A 12,073-nucleotide genomic window follows, 5' to 3' on the forward strand; every position below is an offset into this window, starting at 1 on the left:
CAGCAAGGAAACAGTGGGATGTAAAACAGTTACCCCACCTACAAAACATTAACAACATTGCATGTAACATAGAAACATTTATTTAATTTACCCTAACAAAAATAAACTAAACCCACAAAAGCTGACCCACCCCCCTCCCTAACCCCAACCACTGTCCACAGTAGAAAAAAGTCTAACGGCCAAACGAGTAAAGAACAAGAACAGGAATTAAAAAAGGGGCAGTGACAGGGACTAACTGGTGGGGCGGGACTGGAGGAGGACACGCATCTGGCGCATCTCGTCCTCTAAATGGGCGACGCGGCGTCTAAGGCCGCGGCAGTTGCAGCCACAGTGGGGGGGCACCGGAGATGGCACGGTGGCGGCGGGCAGCCGCCAGACGGTGGCGCCGTACCGCTGGACGGCGGTGGCTGGGGCCCGGGGCACTGGAGGAGTCTTGAATTGCTGCTGCAGTCTCTTCCTCCTCCTCGGCTAGGACCACCAGCCGCCGGTATTCCTGCTGGATTACCTCCAGCTTCCGGCGCCGTGCCTTGGCGGCCAACTCCTTCCGGTTGAGTTTCGGAGTAGCTGTGTATCAAAAAGAAAAAAACAAGACAATTGTAAGATATAGTCTTAATAAAACAGTAGGACAAGGTAATTATTTATACACATAGTGGCATGGTAGAGTAGCACTATAAAATAAAGCACAGTAGTACATAACATTTTAAATGTCGCCCGTCCTTCTTCCTTCCACCTGTCTTACACTTTTTAGTTGAACAGTGCACCAGGTGCTCTTCTCCATAAAACTTTCAAAGCGGAGTTGAAATCAGATAGATGAGGCCATTGGTTACTAGGGGTGGGCGGAATTTGCGTAATTGCGTTACGCAAATCTCCGCGAAACGGTAAAAAATCTCCGCGAACACGCAGAAATTCCGCGAACACGCGGAATTGCTTGTTCGCGATGCTTTTTTCCTGTTCGCAATTGCTGTTTGCATGCTCGAGGAGAAATATCTCGCGAACATGCATTTTGAGAACGCGAACAAGCAAAAATTTCGCGAAATCGCGGAAAGCAGACTTTTGAGCAATTTCGCGTTCTCCGCGGAACGCGAAATTACGCAAATTCCGCAAATTCCGCGAGCGGAACGGAATTTGCCACCCAGGCCTATTGGTTACTCAATACTCCGGCTCCTAGTCCTATACCAATTAAAGGGAATTCTAGTCTTCTAGTTCACTCTTCAAACGTCCCCAACAACTCATACTTACTTACGACATCGGATAGCAGCGGACTTTGTCCGCCCGCCATCCGACTGCTAAAAAGGGTGGGGGTCCCGTGGGGACAATTAATTAGGATGATGCGCCCGGCACAGTGGCGGGCGCACCCTGTTTTTTTAAATTTAAATTCTGGTTGGCTTTGCTGAAAGCAATGCTAAAATGTTGTGCTGCTTTTCCAAGCACAACATGACGGGCCCCGCACGGAGCCTGTCACGTTTTGCTTTGAAAGTCGGGGGGTACCATAGCATAGGTAGGTACCCTCCATGGGGGCCCCCAAGCATACTCTGCAATGTGTGCATGCCTTTCCGTGGCGGACGGCAATGCCGCCACGCAAAGGCATTCCAAAATGCAGATTATATGGCTGGCAGTGTGGTGAGAGAGACACCACCGCCATATTGAACCCTTTTCCGCCTGGACATGTCTGAATATTTTCTACAGGGATGGCAGGAGGTTTGCCCCTGCGGTGACGGCAGTGAATTCCAGCCGGCCCGGCGGGGGCAATACGCCCACCATCCTACTGGGGCCCTAAGTCACAACTGTACAGTATACATATACATACAATACACCCTTGCAGTGAGTGTGCTGTCAAGTTCAACAATAGTTAAGGATTATGAATCTAACTTACCACCGCCTGCCACTGGTGCTGCCACTCCCCCTACCGCTCCGTTGCTATCTGCAACTGCCGCATCCTCGCCCTCCGCGTCGCCTTCGCTGGCCCCGGCAATGGTGGTCGGTAGTGCGCCTAGAAAACATTACACATTTATTAGGCGTCATATACACCTCCCCCCTATTGATCAGTAGCAAGGTTGAAAAATGAGTTAATACTAACATACATCACTAGTACAAATCAGGTAGTAGTAGAGTAGACACTAATAGTTATATGATCATTGTAGCCTTTGCTTGATTAGCCCTAGCCATGCACATGTGACGTTACCTTTACCTTGCAGCTTCTTAAGACACCTTTGAGCCCACATGACCTGCCTCACACTGCTACTGTCTAGTCTACGCGCTGCGTACAAGCGGTCAACAAACATTAACAAGCCACTTTTTTAGGAAGAACTGGTGTACTACTGTTACTGTTAGTCCATATTGCTTATCCATAGATGCTACACTTTTTGGCACAGCTGAGAAATGCTTGCAAGTTGCAATATACTAACGCACACCATTTCTTTTTTCGCATTACAGACGCAAGATTCCCTTCTACGAACCAGAGCTTCTGAACGATGCACCAACTACCAGTACTAGGTTCTTCTGAGGTGAGGGGTCCCTTCACTCACATCTTCATTTATAAATTTATATAAACTAAATTGCTATGGGATGGTGGTGCTGCCTTCCACCACTGTTCAGTTATCATGATTGTATTCCCAACTGTATAAGTGTAACAATGTATATTGTTTTAATGTTATTGATTTGCCGGTTGGTGCTGCTAAGAAAAGAGTGTACAGACCTTCTCAAATTGAAATAAACATTTTAAACTTACATAGACTTGGTGGTATTTGGTGTGGACTAACTTACACGAGTGAGCAAATTAAAGTAAGGGTGTGCATGTGAATTGCTTCTACGACAGAGGTTGGGTGTGTTATGTTCTGGGTTGTGTACTTGTTGGGTATCTTGGGGGGAGGGTTCCGAGACCTAATAGGTATGACAAGCAAGACAGTACTATAGTCAAGCAGTGGAATTGTGGTGGGTGCGGAATTTCTGATTGAGGTGTGCAAGGAAGGTCCAACCTACCATCACCAACATCCTATTTTCTGGTGCAAATGTATGTGCAAGATCCCTACAACAGTGGTATGTCCTATAGGGTATCATATCAAAATATTAAGAAATCTGGTAGGGCTGTTGTTGCTGTGAATTTTCAAAGCCTCAACATCAATAAGAGTAAAAGTAGTACAAGACAACGACCCAACGGATTGTACGAGCTACTGGTGAATATGAGTTTTCGATTACAACCTTTCACAAAGAGTGGCACTGGCCAACTGGGCAAGACTAGCTACTACAGTACAGAGAGACTGATAGTATGTAGTAGTAGTAGTAGTACTCAGAGTCATCATCGCGGAGGCAGGGATAAGATTTTTGAAACCGTACAGATCGAAGGATAATTGGTGGTAAAAAAATAGCATTTGGAAACACACTATAGTTCGGGAAAAATGGGGCAGTAAAAGTTATGGAATAAGAAATATTATTAAAAACAAGAAGACTTACTGGGGCCAGCAGAGGAGCCCTCAGCGGTGTCCTCCTGGTGGTGTTCCTGTCCCGCCGACTGCCCAGTCCCTGTCGGTCTGCCCCTGGGTGCTGATGAACAGGAAAGATATAAGAAAGAGACAAACATTGATGGATGGTGTCAAACAAATACAATATTTTTCAACAACGGTCAAAAAACACTTATGTAAACAACAATTGCAATAACTACATTGACCGATCTCATCTGGTCAACATGTAATATCGGGGGATTCGCAGTTCGACTACTTAAGTTACTATTTATCAACAGTAATCCAGTCTTCCATTCTGGTTCCAGAAAACTAAGTTACAACTAAGCCTAAGTAGTAGTACAACGTACCACCCAACCTAGCCCACCTATTCCAGGCATGCCAATTGTACATTAAGTATGCATTTCCACTGTATTCCTCAACAATGCGTATGGTCCAATCATGGAGGACACATGAACATGACTACATTTTTTGTATACACCAAATTTTTGTTTGATTGATGCTGATCTGCTACTGCTAAGTAACTGCTAAGCCTACCTCCACTCATTGAACAAACTAGAAAAGGTTCTAAAGACTGCCGTACTAGCAGCACGTCAGTGATGTCACGTAACTGAGTGAGGGGGGCATCACGCATACCACTAACCAATTAGAAGCTCATACAAAGTACCTAAACCTAAGTATCAATCCGCCCCTGTCTATTAGTGACAGGACAAAGTAAGGAGTGGACGTGAGTCACTGTAGCATTACGTAACTTAATTTCTCTAAAATAAACTCGTAAAGAATCACGCTAAGCAAGCGCAAACGCAAAGCTGCAAACAAGTAAGATTAGTAGTAGCGCAGAAAAGCACCTGTGTCATAATCACAGAAGACTTTTAAACGTTATTAACCTGGAATGTATTGTAAGCAGCAACATTCTAGCTGGTTGGAAGGAAAAAAAGATATTCGCAATATATAACATAGAGCAGAAGAACAGACACAAAGTTGTAATAATTAAATAGGTACTCACCAAGCCCCGGGACCTCCACTCCTAGCAGGTCCAGCAGGTCCTGCTCACGGTCCAGGATGTCGGACCACCGGTGCGTCAGCTGTGCCTGGGTGCGCCGGACCCCAGAGATGCGCGACACTGCCCGGCGCACCTTCCCCCACCGCTGCCGACGCTCCCGGAGGCCGTACCCGGACCCAGGCCTGCCACCTGCTGCCAGGGTTGAGGGGAGGTGGCGCTGCACAAAGAAAATTAGTGCAGCCAACTCCACCTCCCCAAATAAGGCCCGTGCCTGCACCCCTTGTGGGCGCCGCCTTCCGCAAGGAAGGCGGTCGCGGCTCTGGCTGCGCCGGCGAACAGCCCTACCCTTGGACATGGTTCTGGGGATGGGGCGGGAAAGAAAAGGTAAAATAAATAAAGGAGTAAAGGAAATAAATAGCAGGCAATAGAAAAAGTAGCTAAAAAACAAAAAAAAAAGTAGACAAAAACTAAAAATATAGAAGCAGGAAAATAGTTAGAGAATAATAAGTAATAAAGATCCAAAAAAAGTGGCTATAAACAAAGGATTTAAAAGATTTAGGGAGGATTGAAAATCAGGCCCCAGAACCATGCAATAGAGTGAAAAACAAGATGGCCTCGCCCATTGTGACCACGTGCGCAAGTTTGCGCGATATTTTCTCCCCGAGCAAGCAAAAAGCAACGCGATCAAGTAAAAGCGGTCGCGAACAGGAAATATCGACCGCGAACAGGTGCGAACATGCATTGCGCGACCCGGAACAGGAAGTAAGCATCGCGAGAGGGCGGGACAAGTGAAAACAAGATGGCCGCGCCCGTGAGCAACCGCATGGGTAAGTTGGCGACCCGCGATCACGCAAAAAATACCGCGAACAGGCGGCAAAAAAACTTCCGCGTCTTCGCGATATTTCCGGCGTGTTTGCGGAGATTTTCTGCATTTTCGCGATAATTTGCGAAACTTAATTTCGCAAATTCCGCCCACCCCTAGTCTTGACCCTGTGCCTCATGGGAACAGTCCAGATGAACTGCCAAGCCAGGTCCATCCCTGTACCGGAAACAAACATCCTGGGACCGGTTTCTGGGTATTACCCTTCATCAGCCAGGCTAGCTTGAATCCAGTGGCACAGTGAGCAAGGGACCCAGGCATGAGACCCCAAGGCATGCTATGTCTTGGGGATAACCATAATAGATGCTGCAATGGGAGCTGGGAATGGTCTTGCTCCAGGTGGCACCAAAGTTTGTCAATCTCCGGAGAGCACCACGCAAGAGCTGAGACGTAAAGCTCCAAATCAGAGACTGCCAACCCTTCCTCAAGGGTGGCCTCACATCATTAGAGTTTGGGCTATTCAGGGAGGTTTGTTATTCCAGAAAAGTGCATGATTGACAGAGACAGGTATTGTAAGAAAGTGCCTCTTTTAACATGGTTAGCCCCCACCTTTTGCCTGATGTTTGATGTTATTTTGAACTGTAAGTGGAATGGGTCACTGCTAACCAGGTCTCCAGTGTCTTTCCCCAAAACTGTACCATGATTGGCACAACTAATTACAGTGGCCCCTGTAAGTCCCTAATAAATGGACCTAGGCCTTGGACACTGAAGAGGGCCCTCTGGGGCTGCAGCTCTGATTGTGCCACCCCAGGAACCCCTCTCCAAGGCTATGCATTGTGCTATTGTAGGCTGAGTGTCTTGGTGCAGGAAAATCCAAAGAGTGGCCAGTGTCACAGGCACTGCATAAGCTTTAGGTATGTCACCCTTCTGCAGGCCTTTAGCCCTAAGGCATGGTGCACTGCAGCCTATGCAGCAGGTATGCTCCTACAATGTCAAGCCTATTCTGGGATGTTGTAAGTGAGCAGGGAAGCCATACAGAGTACGACATGGGCTGGATACTTGTCAACATGAGTTTCCTAGCTCAATGATGGCTTTACTGATTTCTGAGATGTTTGACACCAAACATCTTGTCTTAATAAATCCTCACCAATGCCAGTGATGGATTTATTAATAAACTCACACAGGAGACCCTTTTAGAGGGTCTCCTGATAACCTACTAGGCACTGGTGTCGTTTCTGACTTATTTTCACCAGCCTGCCACTACCAGATATGTTTCTGACCTCATGGGGTGAGAGCCAGTGCTCTCAGAGGATAGACACAAAGCCTACCCTGTGTGGACATGTCTCACACCTCCTCCAGTACTAGATGGCCTTGCTGGGGGGGAAGATTCAAAGGCACTGCCACCTTTGAAATGTAACCCAGGGATTTCAAGTCAGGGTGGGGGGCCAAGCCCCCATTTCTGCTTGACCTATGGTGGGAAGAAAGGCTGGAAAATTAGTTAGATGAGGAGGAGGTACCCAATTAGCCATCATCACCCCTAGTGCAGAGCAGGCAAAGTCAACCCTTCTTGTGAAATTCCACCATCTTGGAATGATGGAGAAACCTCTAATAGTAATCATGGATAGGGTAATGGCTTTTCCCACAGGAAATGATCACTAGTGGGTGTAGACACGTTAAACTTAAGTAGCCCATTGGCTACTACCTACCTCCCCTTGTAACGCCCCAAAACATAATTTAAGTGGCACCCCAAGACCTGCACATCAGACTTGGTGGACAAGAGAAGACCAGGACAAAGAAGACCAACTGCTCGAGAACTGAATCCCTGCTGCAGAAGAAAAAGGCGCCAAACCCTGTCTGCTGCTCCTAGGACTTGAGAGTCACTGTTGTTGTGTCATCCTGAAAACTGAAAGGACTCCAAGACCCTCAGAGCACCTCCAGCCTTAGATAAATCTCTGTGAAGCTCTCTTGGAGTGAAGGTATCACTACTCTGTAAACTGCAAGCACCGATCCAGTGAAGTCTGGTTTGTCATGTGCTGCTTCCAGACAACTGTGATGCAGCAAGAAGAGGTACGAAAGCTCCAGAGGGTCAGATCTGCCTCCCCACCAAGGTCAGAGGCATCAGGACCTACTGCAGCAGCAGCATACCAATACCCAGGGCATTTAACCCCCAAAGGTAAAACCCAAAGAGAAGAGTCCAGACCAGACTATCAACACACAAGAAGCAAGCAGCCATTGAGAGACATCTGATACCCACTTCCTGAGTGGCCCAGCTGGCCCAAGATTGCCTCTCTAAGTTGCTTGCCCCTGACCACATGGACCGCAAGACACATGACGCCAGGCTGACCTTTTTGCTCTGCAACCAGGCACCAGCACCGACCAACCCACCCTACTCCCATGGTCCCAAGGCCCTTGTGACCTCCTCCCTCCAAGGAGACCCACATGGTTCACTTGTATGTCCCTCTATGCAATGCTTTTTTAAGTGGCTCGCTTCGTCTTTGCACAGCAGCTTCCAGGTCCTCAGCACCTCTGCTCCCGACCGATCAGGGATGTTCATGAACCTCTCTTGCTGGAACTTTGGGCCTGGTCCTGACATCAAACTAAAATGAGAAGATGAACTTCGTGAAAGTATTGCCTGAATTTCTATGCATTTTTCTGCAATTCCCCATTATTTCCCATGGTGCATAATTGCGCATAGAACTGATATATTTCAGAAATTTTAAAAAATCGGAACTCTGAAAGTTCTTACCCCTGAACAGTGTTTATGAATTCAAAAATTATATGTTATTTTTACAAATTGGTCTTGGATTTATTCATGAGTGTGTGTCTCATTTTTTGCCTCTGTGACTACAACAAATGCTTGGCACTACCCTCTGTTAAGTCTACTGCTCGCCCACACTACCACAAATAGAGAATTCATATTATCTACTTTGGCCTCTACCTCTGTTTTGGGGATCTCTCGTACTCTCTACATAATGTACCTCACTTCAGTACACCGTGCAGTTGTGTCCACAGGGATGCATTGGCAAGAAAATCATCTTGATACTATTGATCCATCTCTACTATGATAAGTCTAAACTACCTCATTGATAAAGGTACTTAACCAAGATATCCGGGGGAGGTACATTGCACCTATAGAGATCTTTGGGTCGTGGAGAAATAGCCAAACCCATATATTCTCTCCCCATCTGGGGGACATTCAATTGGAATTGCTTCCTCTCGGATTCGGTAACATTCCCATTGCTGTAGATTAGTAATGGTTAATTTTAAAGTCAGAGACAAAATAGAACCATTCTAGTTCATCAACCAATAAGGGCAAAGAGGATGTTGGATTTGTTAGTATAGAGAGTTTTCGTACAGATGTTGAAGACCCAGAGAAAATGTCACTAAAAAGGCTCTCCTTTAGCAATGCAGGATTATACGTGCAGTATGTGCCCAATTCTTCAAGTTAATAAATTACAGTGGACAAGCTCAGAGAGATAACAGCTGCAACCCATACATACTGATGGTAGCTAGAAATATATAAAATATATAAGACAAACAAATCAAGAAGTTCCTGGTACATCAAACAAAACAGTATTGACAGTTCCTCCAGAGAATGATTGTGCGAGGAGGTGGTACCAGGGGAGTGATGCAAGTAAACCAATCAGCTTTGAGGTCAATTTAGTAGGGAAAGATAAGATACAGGGATGATGAAAATACATTGCAACAAGAGCAAGATCCGGTGCTCTGTTTATGCTGAGGTTGTAGAAATAGACACGTAGTCAGATAAGACACATAGTCAGAAATGCACAATTCAAATAACATGCAGTCAGATCTACTTGAGTTGAGTTTTAGGACACATAGATTGCACAAACCAAATAACACATAGGCAGATAGCACTAAGAACACGCAGTCAGGAGGGTCAGAGTGATTGCACCAATGAATGAGTGGGAGACTCAAATATGGCCTTTGTCGGTCACATGATTAGTATGTATGATTGAGCAAAAATACACTATATAAAGGGCTACCTGCTGTAGTCAATTTGAGAGTTGGGTGGTAATCCTACCTGGGTTCATTACTCTCCTAGCTGCTGTAAAATAAAACGTTTATTCTTTATCACTTACTCTTCCTTATTTTTCAACTTCAATTAAGTTCTAACCAACAGATTGATCACAAAGCATTCAATGTCATCTGAAAACAAGGCCTTCTTTCCATGACCTGTTTTTGTGGTCATACCAGTAAGTAGGGACTGGCCTTAATTTTATGGAACAAGGGTTCCAACATCAGAGCTAAAACAATGGGTTAAAAGGGGATGGCCCTGGCAAGTCCCTGGAGTCATTGAAATCGGCTGGGAGATCCTAGAGTGTAATCAAATCTTGGTAGTTAGTCTGACATATTTGGCTAAGACATACGTTATGCTCCAGGGACCCATCATTGTTTTATCCAGGGTTTTCAATAATAAGGCCCATTCAACTCAATCAAAGGCCTTCTCTGCATCAAACGAGAGGAGGAGGATCCAGCACATTGATCACCAAACGTGTGTTATCTCCTGTCTGGCGGTCGTTAATAAAATCTGATTGAAACAGAGAGATCAGAGTCATTCATGCCTCTTTCAATCTTTGGGACAGAAGCTTAGCTTAGAATTTAACATCGATATTAAGTAGAGTGATGGGCCGGAAGGAAACCTCATTCTTGTGGATCCTTTCCAGGTTTTGCAATTAATGTCAGGGTGGCGTCCATCATAGAGGGGGTAACCTCCTGGGTGGCCTAAAAAGAATTAAAAACCTTTGTGAGGTAAGGGAACAGAAGTCCTGTGAAGACCTTATAAAATAAATTAGAGAAACCATTGGGTCCCAGCACTTTGTTAGTAAGGAGTAGTTTTATGGCCTGCAGGACCTTCACCTCTGTAATAGGCCGCTCAAGGTCTTCACACAGGAAAGCTTCCAAATTGGGAAAGTGCACCTCCTCAAGAAACACATCTTGCAATGAAGAATCTCAGGCCTCACCTCTATAGAGGGCTGTATATTTGTCTGTAAATACTTGCAGGATGTCCTACGTGTCTGAGAAACCCCACCCCTCTGCATCCTTGATCCAGGCTTTGCAGTTCTAGGAGCTTGGGATGCACAATGTGTGGGTTAGTAACCTGTCAATTGTATTCCCCCCTTTCATAGTAAAGCCAGGTCTGGGGCTTGGTGGATAATTGTGTCCACTGTAAAGGTCTGTGTTTGGCCTCATGTTCACAGGTTCAAATCCCAGCAGGTCCAATCAGCCTTTTATGGTTCTGAGGTTGATAAAATTAGTAACAATGAGTTGGGTAACAATAAACATGTGTTATTCAGCACCAAGATACCCTTCTGGGTGAACGTGTGCTTTCCAAGTACTCATGTTATGTAGTATAACTGTTTTGTCCCAAAAAGCTTAGGGCAGCTTTCTTAACTAGTTCTGCTTCACGTTCCTCCCTGGCCATATGTCAAGTACTACTAGTTAGCGCATAATAGCCTCCAGCTTGGGGTGCCTAACTTGGGAGAGGCGGATGAATGTAGTGGTCTGGCTAATGCTTTTGCAGTGTCCCAAAAGGTCACCAGGGCTATTCTCTCCAGATCATTCTGTTTGAAATAAGTTTCAAGGCCATCCCAAATAGTATGCCAGAGGACTGGAATTCAAAAAGCCACCTCATTTAATCTCCACACACCCGGTCAGGGGGGTGAGACCAATTGGCAGAACGTAAAGTAGGGTAAACTGGAGCATGGTTAGATAAAACCAGAGTCACTATCATGGAGGATTCCACCATCGATTGGACAGTCGGAGTAGCAAAAATATAGTTGACCAATGAGTGGGACTTGTGCACATGAAAAAAGAATGTAAAATCCCTTGCCTGCTGATGACAGGGTCTTCAGGCATCTTGTAGATGGCCTTGAGACCCTTCACCAGGGATTAAGGAGGACAAAGTGCCTGCCACACGGAGGGGGATCGATCTAGGTCTGAGTGTAGGGCAACATTAAAGTCTACACCATTAAGGATTATAGTGCTCAAGTGGGCAGACAAAAAGGGAAATAACCAAGAATAGAAGTTGTTCTTGTGGTCATTTAGGCAATAAACCGAAACTACAGTTATTGCTCTACCCCAAAGAGATTCCTGAACCAGGAGTACACAACCCTCACCATCCTGCTTGATCGCATCCACCTGCATAGATACACTCTGACAGATCAGAATAGCCACCCCTCCAGTCTTCATGCAAGCAGTGGAATGAAACTCTAGAGGGAAGTGTTTAAGTTGGCACCTCCTAATATTCTCTGCCAAGAGATGCGTCTCTTGCAGGGGGACGAGGTCTATTTGCTTGACATGTAACCAGTGGAGCAGGGATTTGTGTTGTACCAATGAGTTTCAGCCCTATACATTCAGGATCGCTACCATCAAAGTCCCTCCCCATCTTCCATTTAGTATGAAATGACCCCAGTTCACTGTAGACCCAGTGTACCGTGCACAGTCAAGTGTGGCTCTGTAAATAAAACCAACCCCTGCAATGCTGCTGTAAGACTAAGAATAACAGAAAGAGGAGAAAAGTACATAAACCAGGTGGAAAGATTCAGCCATAACACAACTAGACAGTGGCCCTGTAGGACCTGGACATGTCTAATGAATTTCTAACTATAATGCAAATCCTCAGGCAACCATTCTATATATTTACTAACATATTATTCCCTAATAAATAGAGCTCATCGACACATTAACGTAAAACATTATAAAAAATATTTTATTATTTACATTGAATTTAGACAAACATTTAACATATACATAAATATACAATCTGGCTCT

General features: G+C 45.5%; 1 long non-coding RNA gene across 1 annotated transcript; it reads right to left on the minus strand.

The window, feature by feature from the left end:
- Nucleotides 1-504: 504 nt before the first annotated feature.
- On the minus strand, nucleotides 505-3,544 carry LOC146817960 (uncharacterized). Its single transcript, XR_014962604.1, has 3 exons — nucleotides 3,451-3,544; nucleotides 1,874-1,990; nucleotides 505-564 (listed from the first exon to the last, which is right to left on the minus strand). It is a non-coding gene; the product is annotated as an uncharacterized LOC146817960 (long non-coding RNA).
- Between the last annotated feature and the right edge of the window lie 8,529 nt (nucleotides 3,545-12,073).

Source organism: Triturus cristatus, chromosome 6 (genome assembly GCF_964204655.1).
Source record: "Triturus cristatus chromosome 6, aTriCri1.1, whole genome shotgun sequence".
Classification (NCBI taxonomy): domain Eukaryota; kingdom Metazoa; phylum Chordata; class Amphibia; order Caudata; family Salamandridae; genus Triturus; species Triturus cristatus.